The sequence below is a fragment of the Pipra filicauda genome, unplaced genomic scaffold, assembly GCF_003945595.2.
Source record: "Pipra filicauda isolate LSUMZ 115617 unplaced genomic scaffold, ASM394559v2 scaffold293_size922472_pilon, whole genome shotgun sequence".
In the NCBI taxonomy this organism is placed as follows: domain Eukaryota; kingdom Metazoa; phylum Chordata; class Aves; order Passeriformes; family Pipridae; genus Pipra; species Pipra filicauda.
The window spans coordinates 227,404-241,329 of record NW_024104413.1 but is presented as its reverse complement, the minus strand read 5'-3'; the positions used below and the strand labels follow the sequence as shown (position 1 = coordinate 241,329).

The 13,926-nt window shown below is 42.0% G+C and overlaps 1 protein-coding gene across 2 annotated transcripts in view; it reads left to right on the top strand.

The window, feature by feature from the left end:
* The first annotated feature begins 7,607 nt into the window (after nt 1-7,607).
* The window catches only part of SH3BP2 (SH3 domain binding protein 2), a 35,091-nt gene continuing 28,772 nt past the window's right edge, over nt 7,608-13,926 (top strand). Inside the window, exon 1 of one of the 2 annotated variants that reach the window (XM_027712794.2) lies at nt 7,608-7,666. The gene's annotated coding sequence lies outside the window, so the exon portion shown is untranslated. Of the gene's footprint in view, nt 7,667-7,820; nt 7,862-13,926 lie in introns of those variants that run through there. The other variant, XM_039382987.1, reaches the window with a different exon arrangement.

Here is a 13,926-nt window from a genome sequence, read left to right as displayed (position 1 = left end):
TACGAACCACCAGCTTTTTGGAACCATGATAGCCCAAGTGTTCATTCCTCAATGGTAATAACCAGCTCAGGGCCCATTTTATATGACGTTAAGAAGATTTTTGCAATTATGTTCAGTGTATTTGAGCTTGCTGTGTTGCTCAGTATTATTAAGTCCTTCCTCACACTCACCATTTATCTGAGTAACTCAATATCAGCACATTTTTTCATCTCACTTCTCCAGTAAGTTTTCCATTACAGTACTTTTATTATATGGGTATGAAAATGCTCAACAGCTTTACTGCCATGCCAGTTTCCAAGGAAGGAAAATGCCTTTCCTCGAGTGAAAACTCTCTGTTTAAAAACTGCCTTCTTTTTTTTCCCATCTTTTAGCCATTTTTTTGACATTGTGCGCAGTTTCTTGAAAAGTCTTTGACAAGTAACTGCACTGAGGGTGTTTTAGAAATCTAAATAAGCTGGATAACATGGATCTCCCTTTTCACATGCCTAGTGACTCCTATAAGGAAATCCAGCAGATTGGCTTGTGAAACATAAGCTCTCTTTCTAAGAACTGTACTGACTCCTTCATAACACATTATCTGTATTGCCTCTCCTAATTGTTTTATTACAGTCTTTATTAATTCACTCTGGTCCAGATGCCACACCTGTAAATCCTGATTTTTTGAACAATTAAAGAAAAAATCACAATCACATTTATTACCTTTCTCTTCTCAGATAAAATGCTGCTTTTAAGCAAAAGGTTATATACCATAATTTGAGGTACATACACTTAGAACCCCTTTGAGAATACAGTCTTGTCCTGGTGAAAAGGTCTTACATTGAAATCTCCCTAACTCTTTTAGACAAGTAAGATATTTATTCAGCTTTTCTGTAATGCTCTGCTATGATCTTATCTTCTCTGAGGGTACCTTTAAACTTTAATCATATATTGACAGTACTGATTCCCTGTTTTGCTGCCTGCACCTGATGCATTTGGATTTACTGTTGGTTTTTATACTTCTTGCAAGTTGCTTTTAAACAACAGTTCTGGCCTATTTTACTGTGCTCTTAAGCCTTTTAAATTTATTATATATGTATTTGCATATGCATCAGTTTTTAAAGGATGCAGTGATGGATTCTACATCCTTGCAGGATATAAAAAATCTACTCAGCTTTGCTCAGTTCAAAAGGATGATTACAGTGAGGATTCCTGCCAGAAAGATGCTCAAAGCAGTGGTTCAGAGAGTTAAATAGTCTTCATGCTAACAAGGATTTAAAGATAACTATGGGAGAAACAGGGCAAACATAGCCCACATAAGAGGAAAGATTTGAGAAAGGGCATAAGGATGTCAGCAAAGTCAAAAGGCAGGATGAGGGTGACTCAGTGTCCTGTTGTTAGGGAGCAGAGCTGGAAACTGCCCTGGTTTCCCTAGCAATACTTGCCACCCACACCAGCAACTTCAGCTATCTCCACCAGGCAGACAGAGTCAGGAGCTTCACGCTTCCTCACACCACGAGGGTTTTAGTGCTGCTGCTGCCTTCAACCCTGGGATGCTCCTCCTTTTGTTGTGGCCACAATCAACCCTGCTCCTGTGAGATGCCCAATTTCCCATTTTGCTGCTGATGATTTCATCCTGCTACATGATACTGAAACCCTTAGCCACCAAGCTTTCTGGTGTTCTTGCCTTCGTAAGAATGTCTGGAGCTGAAGGGCTCTGAAAGTTTGTATTCGTGTGCTGGATTTTATGTCTTGCTTAGTGTGAGCTATCATAAAAAAGGCTGTAGTTATGTGAGTAGTAATTTCCTTCTGGAAACTTCACAAGCATGCAAGTTATATCACTTTGACAAGATGAAGATGATGTTACTCACTAGCAGCAGACTGGAATTGTTCCGATGATTTCCGTTACCGGGCAGTTTTCTGTAACAGACTGGAAGGAGTAGGAGGAGATCACAGCACAGAGCACTCAAATCATGAATCGTATGATGGAGGTTTAGCAGTGTGTCATTTGGGATTCTCTGCCCCTGCAGCTGAGGCCAGAGTTTGTTCATGCCGTTTCGAAAGTGAAAAAAAGAGAGCTTTACCTGGAGACGTGTTTCACTGTCACTAAAAATTTGGTGCTTACTGTCATTCTAATTATATGCTTAGTGTGAAACTGGTTACATTTTGAATTTTAAGGAAGTATTCCTTTGGAACATATGATGGAAACTGATGTTTCTCACCTATCTGGCCAGAACACAGGTTAGCAGATGAGGTCATGTGGGAAAAGTTCATGCTTTCTGCTAATAAGAGCAGGCAAGTTAAGGAAAATACATTCTTCCAGTCTCAATAATGGCCTTCTCCTCACTTAATAAGTATAATGATGAGGACTGAAAATCCCAGATATCCACAGGGTGGTTATTTCCTCTGATGACCAGGTAGGTGACAGATTACTTTCTTGGAATTTTTGTGAAACCCTGTTTTTCAAACACTGTTTTTGTTCTTTCTAGATATTTCATGCAACTGCAAAACATGTTAGTCAAATGGACATCCCTGAGTCTCCCATGACAGAACGTATGACGCCAAACCCAAATTACAGCTGCTTCAACACAAACCCACTAAGAGCCAGGCAGGAGAGATTGTTGTTTTCTGTGGAGAGGAATGATACAATTTGATTGCAAATGCAGCACAGCAAAAAAGAAATGGAATAATCTGTGTTGCCAGCGATGGTAATGACCGCAGGCAGATCACTTTACTCCCACCCTGCACATCCACAGCACTGTAATATTGAAGACAAGGAGGGATGTACCAGCTGTCAGCCAAGTACATCAGCGAAGTATTAGTGAGTTTATTTCCTTAAAGCTTCAGCCGGAAAGCGTGACAGAAATAGGCAAAACGCCTTCACAAAGCCTTGCTTTTTCTGGCATACTTCCTTAATCCATAATGGATTGTTCTGTCTCTACAGGGATACAGTTGGGCCCTGGAATAGGTTATGTAACAAATTAATTGCAGTATTTGTCGGCATTAAAAAACAACAACAAAAAAAGCCAAGACAGAGGTTTTATTTTTACCAAAGGCTTGGTAAAAGTCCTAGAAACACAACAGAGAATATTGCTAACGAAAACATTTGCTCTTTCTGAGACCTCTTTATCTTTAGAATTTAAATATTTTTCATGTTTCTCTAGCACTTCTAACAAACAGAGAAATAAAAATACTCTCTTTGCACCTAAATATATTGTCATTTTAATGTGTGCCTTTCGGGGAGAACAATCAGAGTCCTTGTGCCTCTTGGAGCAAATGTTATTTTTGATGTGTACTGCGCTGTTACTGAGAGGCCCCATTAGGGCCCCTTGATAGTGTCTCTGGAGCCAGACTCGTGCTTTCAGTCTGCATTCCCATGGCAGAGCAGCTAAAAGAAAGAGCAGCAAGCAAAATAAAAACTAGCCATGGTTCTGGAGTAAACAATAGAATGAGAAATACCTGAGAATATTTAAAGCATTAGATGTGTTGCATATTTAAATGGGTAACCCAGTCCTGAATCCCATAGTCAGGAATCTTGTTGATATCACAGCACCAGCTTTTGATCTGTCACTTCTGTATTTTTGTAGGTATACAATTCTCTGATGTTTTTCAAGCAGAATACAAATACCTGAAATTTGATACAAGTGCTTTAGTTCCTTGAGACTGGGCACGTTTTTACATATGTTTTACTGGGTAATTGATAGGATTGCAAATAATCAAAACCAAAAAAAAGCAAGCACCCGACTCTTACTCCTACCCCAGGTTTGCAATTTGAATGATGCCCAGTTTGGTACCGACAGCTTACACGGGGCTCTTTGTGACTCCTTGTGCCACATGACTGTGTAAGAAGCAAGGAAAGAAACTCTCATAGAGCAGCTGGAGCTTAAAGTGTGTAGTGAGCCATCACAAATGGGAAATCAGGTATAAGCAGGGATTGTGCAAGAAACAGAAAGAAACACTGATCACCAGAGGTAAGCCATGTCTCGAGGCCAGGAAACGAGACTTGCCAAGTGTCAGCTAACTTAGGCATGCGAAGACAATTATAACAAAGACCAAGGCTTTGCAAGCGCATTAAAAACAAAAAAGAGAACAAAGAAGGAGGAAGCAAAGCCTCAAGGCAATGAGGGGCAGTGCCTTTCTCAGAATTCTGGGTGAGCTGGCTAATGATATCACAAATAAATATTTTTATAAGTCTGTTAGATTTGGAATCTAGTTCAGCTAAAAATCACATACTATCTTTCATAACAAGGCTTATGCAAATTTTGTATTTAAGAAGAATGGAGGTGAAAGCAGCAGCACAGCTACAGTATCTTCAATCTGATTTGTTATATACAAATTTGAAGGAAAAAAATAATTAAGGATGTACAGATAAATGGGATAAAATGGAAATTTTTTCCCACAAAGTAGACTATGCCAGACTAGCCTGACTAGTCTGACCATTCTCTTTTAAAAGAGCATGGATTTTTTAGATTAAGGTAATATAATATTTATTGATGAAATGAAGTTGGAATGTTTCCTCACTCCAGAAGATTATTGTAATTAAAAGTAACTGGATAGCTTCAATGACTACCAAGCCTGGCAGAGTTCAGAAAGTGTTTGGACAATGCTCTCAGGCACATGGTGTGACTTTTGCTTTTTCCTATGCAGAGCCAGGAGTTGGACTTGATGATCCTTGTGGGTCCCCTCCAATTCAAGATATTCTATGACTCTATAACTTCAATAGTGTGTAATAAAGTTGTGAGCTGCTAAAATCTTCAGATTCAAGTACCAAGTTTATCAGTTCGAGACAACCAAGAAAGAGCAAGCTCATAAAATAACTATGTTTTCCTGATGTTACACAGGTGTGATCCTAAAAGGTACTGGACAGGGCTTTTCCAGGAGGAATGAGCAAGTGTTCAAGTCCCTTGAGCTGGAACACAGCATGAAAGTTAGGTCACACAGAAAGCTTATCTTGTACAAAACCAAAATTCAACTCAGAAGAGAGATGGAGGAGGGCCAGTTACCCTGTAGTACAGTTTGTATCAGGGCTTGTCAGTTTAGCCTTTGGTTTGGGCGTAGGGAACATTTTCCTTGCTAAGACCAAGTATGCCTTTCCAACACATTTGGCAGGCCACACATTAACATGTTCTGCTATCCAGTAATAACATACACACTAATTTTAATCACGGGCTGTACCCTATAAAATGAAGTCACAGGGCATGTTCAGCCAACAAAGAGAAGGTTCCCCACACCTGCTTCAGCTTAATGTGCTTAACGCACTGATCTGTCTCCTCTGGAGACTGAAAGTTCTGGGTTTAGTCAGGCAGGAAAATAAATGCTGTAATTTCCACCAACAAAGTCATGATGTTCTGACACAGAACTTGCACCAAAATCAGTGGAAGAGCTGCATTCAAACAGCTTTCCTGCTTGTGGTCTTTATATGGGACTTGTGTTACTCAGCCTGCCCACGTTGTACACAGCTCTCAGTCTTTGTGCAACAGAAACCTGAGTCTGGGGCAAAGGCTGCTGCTGGCTGCAACTGAGACACACACTGTGGGAAGGCTTAAGAAGTTACATTTTCCTTATGTTCTGCCAGTGCAATGCGTTTCTTGTACTAAGAAATTATTATTTTCTTTACATAGAGACTCCTTCAAATCCAATAGCAGGTGTTAATAGCTCTGTATTTACATTATAAATTAATCAAAGGTCAGCACCAAACCACATTTCCAGCTACTGCCAGTCTCTGTTTTACTTAAAACACAGGAATTCATTCCACAGACCAAGCCTCCTCTCTGTTGTATTCAGAAGAGGGATTCTCTTTGCTACTTCTTGCTACAGATTTCTGTGAATGGCAAAGAGAAATACCAATAAATGGCATTGACAGGAAATATTGCACCGCTTTATTTTCTGACCACAGAAACTACTCTGATACCACGGTAAAGGTTAAGGGCTTCAAAACTAACTTAAAGTATTAGTTGACTAAGCACCAAAGGAATACGCTGCTTTTTATTCAAATAAATCTCAGAATGATACAGTGTTTTGGGTATATTGCCTTATTAAGTTCTCGTTTTCAGTTACATTCTTGTTAAAAAATAAATGGTATTAAAACTGACCACTTCGTACGTCTCACAGCAGTACTCTCACAGTAGTAAAACTACTCTGTAGATCAGTTTTACAAGAACAAAAATGCATTCTAAGTTGCTGAACATTTTAAAATAATTTTTTCATAATTTTTCTTATCTATATTTTTAAACATAATTTTGATTTTTCAATATTCTACTCATATCAATTAAAAAAAATAAAACAAAAAACCCCAAAACATCTGGGAAGTAATAAAAGGCAAATGGAGAAACAAACAAAAGCCCAATAAAATCTGAAATACTGAATGAAAAGTATATCTCAAAGCAACATTTAACATGTGAGAATGAAGTAAACCTCATCTTATCAAATTTTAAAAGTCACCTTTTAGAGCACTTAAAAATACCTTTCCAACCATGTAACATTTCTTGGGGGTACAGGTAATCTGCAGAGTGATATGGTCTCGCTACCATGGGTGTGGGGAAAACCTGGATAAAATGAGAGTTGAGTGCAGAGGTAATACATGGCTCTGCGCGTGGCCAGCCTGGAGTCAGCACGGCTGGCAGGGCGCTAGGCTGTTTTGGACACGGGTTACCTCTGCAGTGCCCCTGGTACCAGAAACCGGGCACTGAGAGCCCACCTGTGTCCACAGAGCCTGGCTGAGCGCTGTGCCCTGCCCAGACCTGAGCCGACCACCCTCGCAGCGCACCAGGCCTGGGTCAGTGCCTCCACCTGATCCCCCACGGACACAAGATACTTGGGGCAATGCCCCCACCTGCTTTCCGATGGACACAGGACACTTACAAAGGATCCTCACCATGTGTTACGACCTGCTTTCTCCCCGTGCCTGGTGTCTTCCAGGCAGGCACCTGTGTCGGACCCTCCTGCCAGTCAGATAAAACCCGATCCCCAAGTCACGTCCTCTGGGGATGCAACTTCTGGAGGTGGTGGAGTCACCGCCCCCGGAGGTGTTTAAGGAAAGGCTGGACGAGGCACTTCAGTACCGTGGGCTAGTTGAATGGTGTGCTCGGTCACAGGTTGGACGCGACGATCTCAGAGGTCTTTTACAACCTATCCTGGCTCTAGACAGACCCGAGGCAGTGGCCGCCGGGAGAGTTCAGCACACACAGCCCTGGCAGAGCCGAGCGGTGGCTGATTCGGGCCGGACCCCGGCAGAGCCCCCTCAGCACCCCCGGCCCAGCCCGCTCCCCGCCCGGGCCCGCGGCCGCCCCGTGAGGGCGGTGCTGCCCCGCCCGCCGGCAGCTCCCGCCGGCGGGGCGGGCGAGGGAGGCGGGGGCGGTCCCGTCCCGGCAGGTGAAGGAAGGGGCGGGCGCGGGGCGCGCTGACCGCGGCGGGGCTGCGGAGCGGGGATGAGGGGTTGGTGTCGCGGTGGCGGCTGCTGTTGCTGCTGCCCGCGGAGCTGAGCTGAGCCGAGCCGCGGCTGAGGTAAGCGCCCTGTCCCCTCACGCTCCCTGTCCCGGCGGGGCCGGGCGGAGGCGTTCCCCTTCCCGCGCTCCGGCCACCGCCCCGCTCCACTCGTGCCCCTCTCCCCGCTCCCGGCCCCGCGCGTGTCCGCACCACCCTTCCCCCCTCCCGCCGCTGCGGTGCCGGAGGGCGCCGGGAAACTCCTCGGGTGAGTCACGGGAGCCTCGGGAGCCGCCGTGCCGGCCGCCCCCGGAGAGCCCCGCTGCCGGGCGGGGAAAGGCGGCCCCGGAGCTGCCGCCCGGGAGCGGCCGGTTTCCCTGGGGAAGGTGCTGTTCCCGCTGCTGGGAGGGGAACTGCGGGAAGACGCCTCGTGTCTCCCCGTCCCGTGGGTTGACGCGTTCAGGTCGGTGCTGCTGTGGTCGCCTGCAGGTGGGAGGCGGGGTGGGATCAGGTCACCGGCCTGAGTCCGCCCGTGTGAGAAGGAAAGGCTCTTTAGGGGGCGGAAAAAAGGTGTAGGTGCTTTCCTGTGGCTGTATTTCCCACTTATGTTGAGCTGCGGCTTTGGGCTGGCGGTGCGAGCGCCGGGAGTCATTTGCTAGCATGTTTCCAGTGGTAGTCTAAATGTATGTTAAAGGATGAGGCAAGACGTTTTAGAGGTGAAACATGGAGTACAAATGCATTTGTGACAGCATTTTCTTTAGTGTTATCATCTGCTTCAATCGTGGAAGTCCCCTCCAATTTACTTGGGTCTGTCACTTCAGCCTCGATGTGTAGTTCCCATTCATCTACAGGTGTAGGCTCTGTGCAAGCTCTGTACTGTGCCTCTTGTATCAGTAGAGAGCAAGGACACCTGGTGCGTGCTTACTTAATTTGTCAGCTTTTATCCCACACGTGACCAGTGCAAATTGGATACTGCCATCCCAAATGAATTGAGAAAGTGGATAAATGTTTCCCATCCTACCATCCTGCCCGCTAAGACTTCTTTTCTTGAGTCTTGATGCTAGAAGAGTCCAGGTCAGTAGTGGGACTGAACTGGTCTTGTACCATGTCTAACTTCATCAGTACAGGTGCAGCAGTGTTGCTGAGCACTTGTCAGAGTCTCCTGCTGTTTGTGTGCTCAGATTGGCTGTACACAGAGAGGTTTAAAGTTTCCTCTTGGAAATTAGTTGTATTAAACTGATATGTTTCCTACTGTGAAAAGCAAATTTCCACTTTCACTCTGCTCTTAGGTTTAGTGTCTTAGGGGTTATGAAACAAATTTAGATCTGAATAATTATACACCTCTTCTGTTTATTTTTGTTGTATTTGTACAGGAAATGTAGAGTGTGAGCCTCTGCAGTTTGTTTCCTTCATATATCTCTTTCACACTTCAGACAAAAGCAGAATTAACTTGCTGTTTTTCTTTTAGGCATAACACGTTTCTTTCCCTTCCTGTTACAGTATTTTGTAGCCATCTTGCTGTTGCAGAAGAGCAGATTAATAGATGCACCTTGCCAATATTCCATTAGTGAGGAGTCAGTACTGGGTCAGCTTAGTGGTGGGTTAAATGCTGTGTCCTGTTTGTCATGTTTTTGTTTTAAAATCTCCCAGCTTTCCATAAACTTCTCCACAAAGCATGACAAACTTCATACTAAAAGGTCCAGAAAGTAAAGATCTTTTTTTTTTTTCCTTTTTTTAAGTTATAAAGGAGGGAAATAGGAAAATAACAGTTGTGGAAAGGGTTTAAAGTTTTCAAAGCAGTAAGAATGAATACATCAAGATAAGTTCCAGCAGACATCTCAGGCAGGACTGTCTGAGTGAGAATTCCTGTGTTTGTGGCCAATCTGATCAGTTGACTGTGAATCTGGAAGCTCCTGCAGGCAGATGAACCCACTGTACTTCGAAGACCAGACTTCTAGTCTAATATTGCTGTTAGAAAATTTGATTACCCTACAAGTAAAGCAAAACAGGAGCCATGAAAAGTTTCCTTCTTCCTTAAGTGGATGTGAAGCAGTCTCCTTTGATGGAAAACCAAACATGATAGTCACTTTGGTAATGAATGCTGAGTAGAAATGGAAATGTGTTAAGAACTGTTAACTTGTTCTTTGCAGCAGTGAGACACAAACAGGGATGACCAAAAGGCACATACATATTTGTCATTTTAACAGTAGGAAAAGTGCCTCTGACACTCAAACCCTGGTGTTTGCACTGTTTGCTCTTTGCCCTACAGCCCTTAAGTTGCTGGGGCATTTGTTGCTCTAATAGAGGGGTATGTGTTTTAACATGACAGCATTGCCTTAGTGTTGATGTGTCTTCCACTCTGTTTGCCATGGGATGTTAGACAATGGGTAACTTATGCTTTTGTCAGACTATCCAGCAGTTTCATAAGTTGTTTGGAATGTGCAGCCCTGCAAGTATTGAGTCCATTAATTGTTTCTGGCTTAAGCCCTAATCTTAAAAGCACTTACAGATGTAAGTAACCCTACTATTTGTAAACTGTTGGTTTGTGTTACTGTAGGATAAGGATTTTGGCTTACTACTTCTACCGGGCCTTGATGGAAAGTTCACAGAAGCTCAGACTCTCAGTAGCATTGATGAATAGCTCTGTAAGCAGTGGTGGGACTCCTAACAGTTAGCAGAGAACTGCTAAAATTGGTTTTGCTTAGATTTAAAAGTGTTGGTTGATACAATGATTCTATCACAATGCATTTTGTCTTTTGATAGGGATATCTGGTGGGAGAGAGAAAATAACCTCTTAGATGGCTACTCCTCTCTTGAGTAGCTAAGCATTCCTCTGGCCTTTTTTTTAAGGTAAACTTACTCCACAAAGGCATTTCCTGATAACATTGCTTCAAAATTGCTTTTGAACCTGTGCTGTACTGGAACAGTGTTGGGAAGGGAGTTTTGGAGCCTAGAAATCAAAGGGACTTAAGGCAGCCTCAAAGGTAATCTGAGAGGCTCAATACGTTTCTGTAAATGTGGTACTAAATGGAATGTGTATTTCTTATGATGTTATCACATGTACATATGTCACTGTTTGTTCCTCCAATATTAATGAACCATTGCTAACTCTCTTGTTAATCAACACCCACCTCCTCCTTCTATCAACACTACTTATTTTATGCTAAAATTACTAAATGAGTTATGCCTTTTGTGATATATTGAGGGAAGAATTGAAGGCACCGAAGTTTTGATCAGTATAACTACGCTGGGTATCATTGTAAACTTTAAATAATTATTTATCATGTTGTATATTACAGGCATATGTATCATCGGCTTGCTTGCTTTAGATGACTAGACTAGAGCACATGAGAGAATTCTTAGTACACTATGCTTTTTAAGAGCAATATACTGACTACACAGTATTTCTCCAAGACCTGATTTTTTTTCAGTTTTGCCTCTTCTCCATACACTCCTATGTTGAATTTCTTTTTTCTTAAAAAGAAAGGGAGTTGAAGAGTCTGCATTTAACCTAACACGTGCAGGAATCTGAAAACAATTTTTCCTGAGGTAAGGGATTAATTTTGAACATGGCCATGGTTAGGGGAGAATGCAGGAACATGACTTCCTATGGAAACAAACCTAAATGTTGTTCTCCCCCTGTCCCAGCCTACCAGCGTAACTGAAATCTCTTTATTTTGTTTGCATGCCAGCTCATTTCCAGTAATGACCAAGTTCTTATCTTTTCCAAGGTGGTGTTATTGCAGTAGTTATGCATATCTGAATATCTTTGGCAGAAAGATACTTAAAGATGATGTACAGTGCAGAAAAGGAATTACAATTGCTCAGAAATCAGAGCCTGGCAATGCTTATGGCTTCGGCTCCTGCAAACTGTTTTTTAGGAGCAGAGAACAGCTTGCATGCCTGTTGTAAGCATTCCAGTTGTGTGTTCCTGCCACTGTCACAAGCTGGTTCAACCAGGCTAATTCAGGGACACCTAATCTGTAGTTAGGGCTCTCTCTAAAGTACTTCTGGCAAAGCTACATGGAAAGCAGACATTCCGGATCTGTCTCCTAAAACAGCTGTAAAGAGCTGAGCTATCCAGCTGGTGTGAGATAAGCAAGTCTTTGGCTAAGTTTTGGAATAGCTGCTCACTGAATTTTGTTGCTGGATTAATTTTCATGTCTATAGTTGCCCTCAGATAGGAAAAGCACATCTTTGCTTCCTTACAATCTTACCTTTCTGGAAAGGCCAAAGGTAAAATTCCGAGAAGGCCAGGGAATGCCTGTTTTCATCCTCTTGATGTTTGAAAATTCTCACTGTTCAACTGGTTATGATTAAAGCTTTATTTACTCTTAAGTTATAGCATCAGCTGATAAACTTTACATCATTAATCATGTATGATCAGAATCACTTCCATCCTAATGGAACAGTAGGTATGTTTGAATCATTAGATATATTCTGTCTTCCAGAAAATGCATATGTCTTTAATTCCAACCATGCCCTGTTCTTCAACTGTTAATTTGTCAAAGAAGAAACTTCCCAATTCAAACTTGCTTTTTTCATAGTTAAATGCAACCATTCTACTGTAACTTATAAAAACAAGAGATTTGTTTTGATCATGGTAGACTACTTCCTTGGATATGTTAGGGCAGGAGTACAGAAATTTGGGGTTCTGTTCTTTAGTTTGACTGACTCTAATTTATGTAGGTGGTACTACTGTGTATTGTAGTATGTGAGCACTTAAGGGTGACTGTGGTAATTCCTGATTATTCCAAATGGATTTAGGTGCCTACAGAGACTTTTATAGCATGGAAATGGCTTTAACTCTCTCATGGAACATTTACAAAACTTAATACCTGCACATAGATTTAAGATCATTTTATGAAAACTCTACAGTGGTCCATGTAAACAGATTATGGTTTTTGTTGATTAATGCAGTTGACATTGCAACTAAACTTTGTTTCCATGTACAATACCTTTGACACATGCATGCACAAAGGACTCTCATACCTTGCTGTAAAACACTTCACTGATGTTCTTGATTGTTTCAGTGTGGGGATTATATTGCAACCCCCAAATAGAAAAATTATTGAACATATGTAACCAAGGCTTTTATTTCATTATCCCTTCAGCTTTGCCATAAATGAGAGTACTAGGAGAAACTTGGATTTATGCCTTTAATCATGAACTCACTTGTAAGGGCTCTTCAAACAGGAAATTTTTCATTCCAGATGTTTTCCTCAAAATACGAAAATGGAATTTCTGTTGGAGCTCATATGGGAGCAACAACTGAGTGAAGTATCAGCCTTAATAATTCTTTTAAAAATCTAGTGGCCGTGCTGAGTAATATTTTACCTTTTTTGTGAGTGCCAAAACCCTGAAATTTTAGAATTCAATTCTTTCTGGCAGGAACGCTGCACAAGTATGCAAAGGTCATGAATGAGGTCCCTATGAAGATGATGTCTGTATTTTAAGCAAGCATTTATTATTCACTTTCTTCCAGTGTGCCTGTACTGTGTGTTTTAAGCCTTTCCTCTAACTGGAAGGATAACATGCAGTTTTAAAAAAACCCAGAAACTAAAATCCCTCATCATAGTAGCTGGAGCCTTAAAAGAAGCAGAAAAGGAGCAGAGGAGGACCAGCGATATGTACACTGAAAATTTACCTAAATATACAGTTCTTAGAGTTAGCTGTTGGTATTTTATGTTCTAGTTCATCTCCTGCCTTATAGCTGATCTGTAGTTTTCCAGCACCTTGGCTTAACACTGGTTACCAAGTTCCTGTTAAGTGATTAGTCCCAACTTGCTGTACAAAACCAACCTGCACATTGGAGTTTGAATGGCATTCCTCAGTCTTGCTTCTGGCAGTACTTGGAAAGAAAAGACTGGGAGAGTCCAGTGGCACCAGTGTGCATGTCTGGATGTGTTGTTACCTCAGATCTTTTTTTGTCTAAGTGTTGAGTAAAGAGAGAGAGATAAGTGTGCTGCAAGACCCATCTTGAAAGGTGATTTACGCATAACAGACATGACTAAAAGCAAAAGATTTCTCATTTTGGAGCATAGCCAAGTAAATGAGGAGAACAAAGAGTAGAAGGAAGTAAGAAGATTTAGGATTCCTAGGCTTAGTACTTGGATGGTCGAGAAAATAAAACAGAAACATAGTGGGTGATGGAAATATAGTCTGCATGTGTGGATTTTCTCTCTCTTAGGTCAAGGATGTGAATTTAGATTAGACTTCAGTGCCCTGAACTCCATTGTTACTCAGTGTAAATGTACTTTGTTGTTGAAGCTCGTGCTGAACTGCATCTTTTGGTGTTATTCTGCTGTAACAGATGGAAATAAGGTCAGATCTAGTTCAGCTGGCAGTATTCCTATTTAGATGAACCATGAACCTGTGCTGTGCAATTTAATAATTAATCATTAAAAAAAAGCAAGGCTTAATTCTAAGCTTTTCAGCTGAGATGATTTAAATAACTCCAGCTTCATCTTTTATTAGCATTGAATTTTTCTTTTAAAGATATGCAAAATGAAAAACAAGGACCCCTGG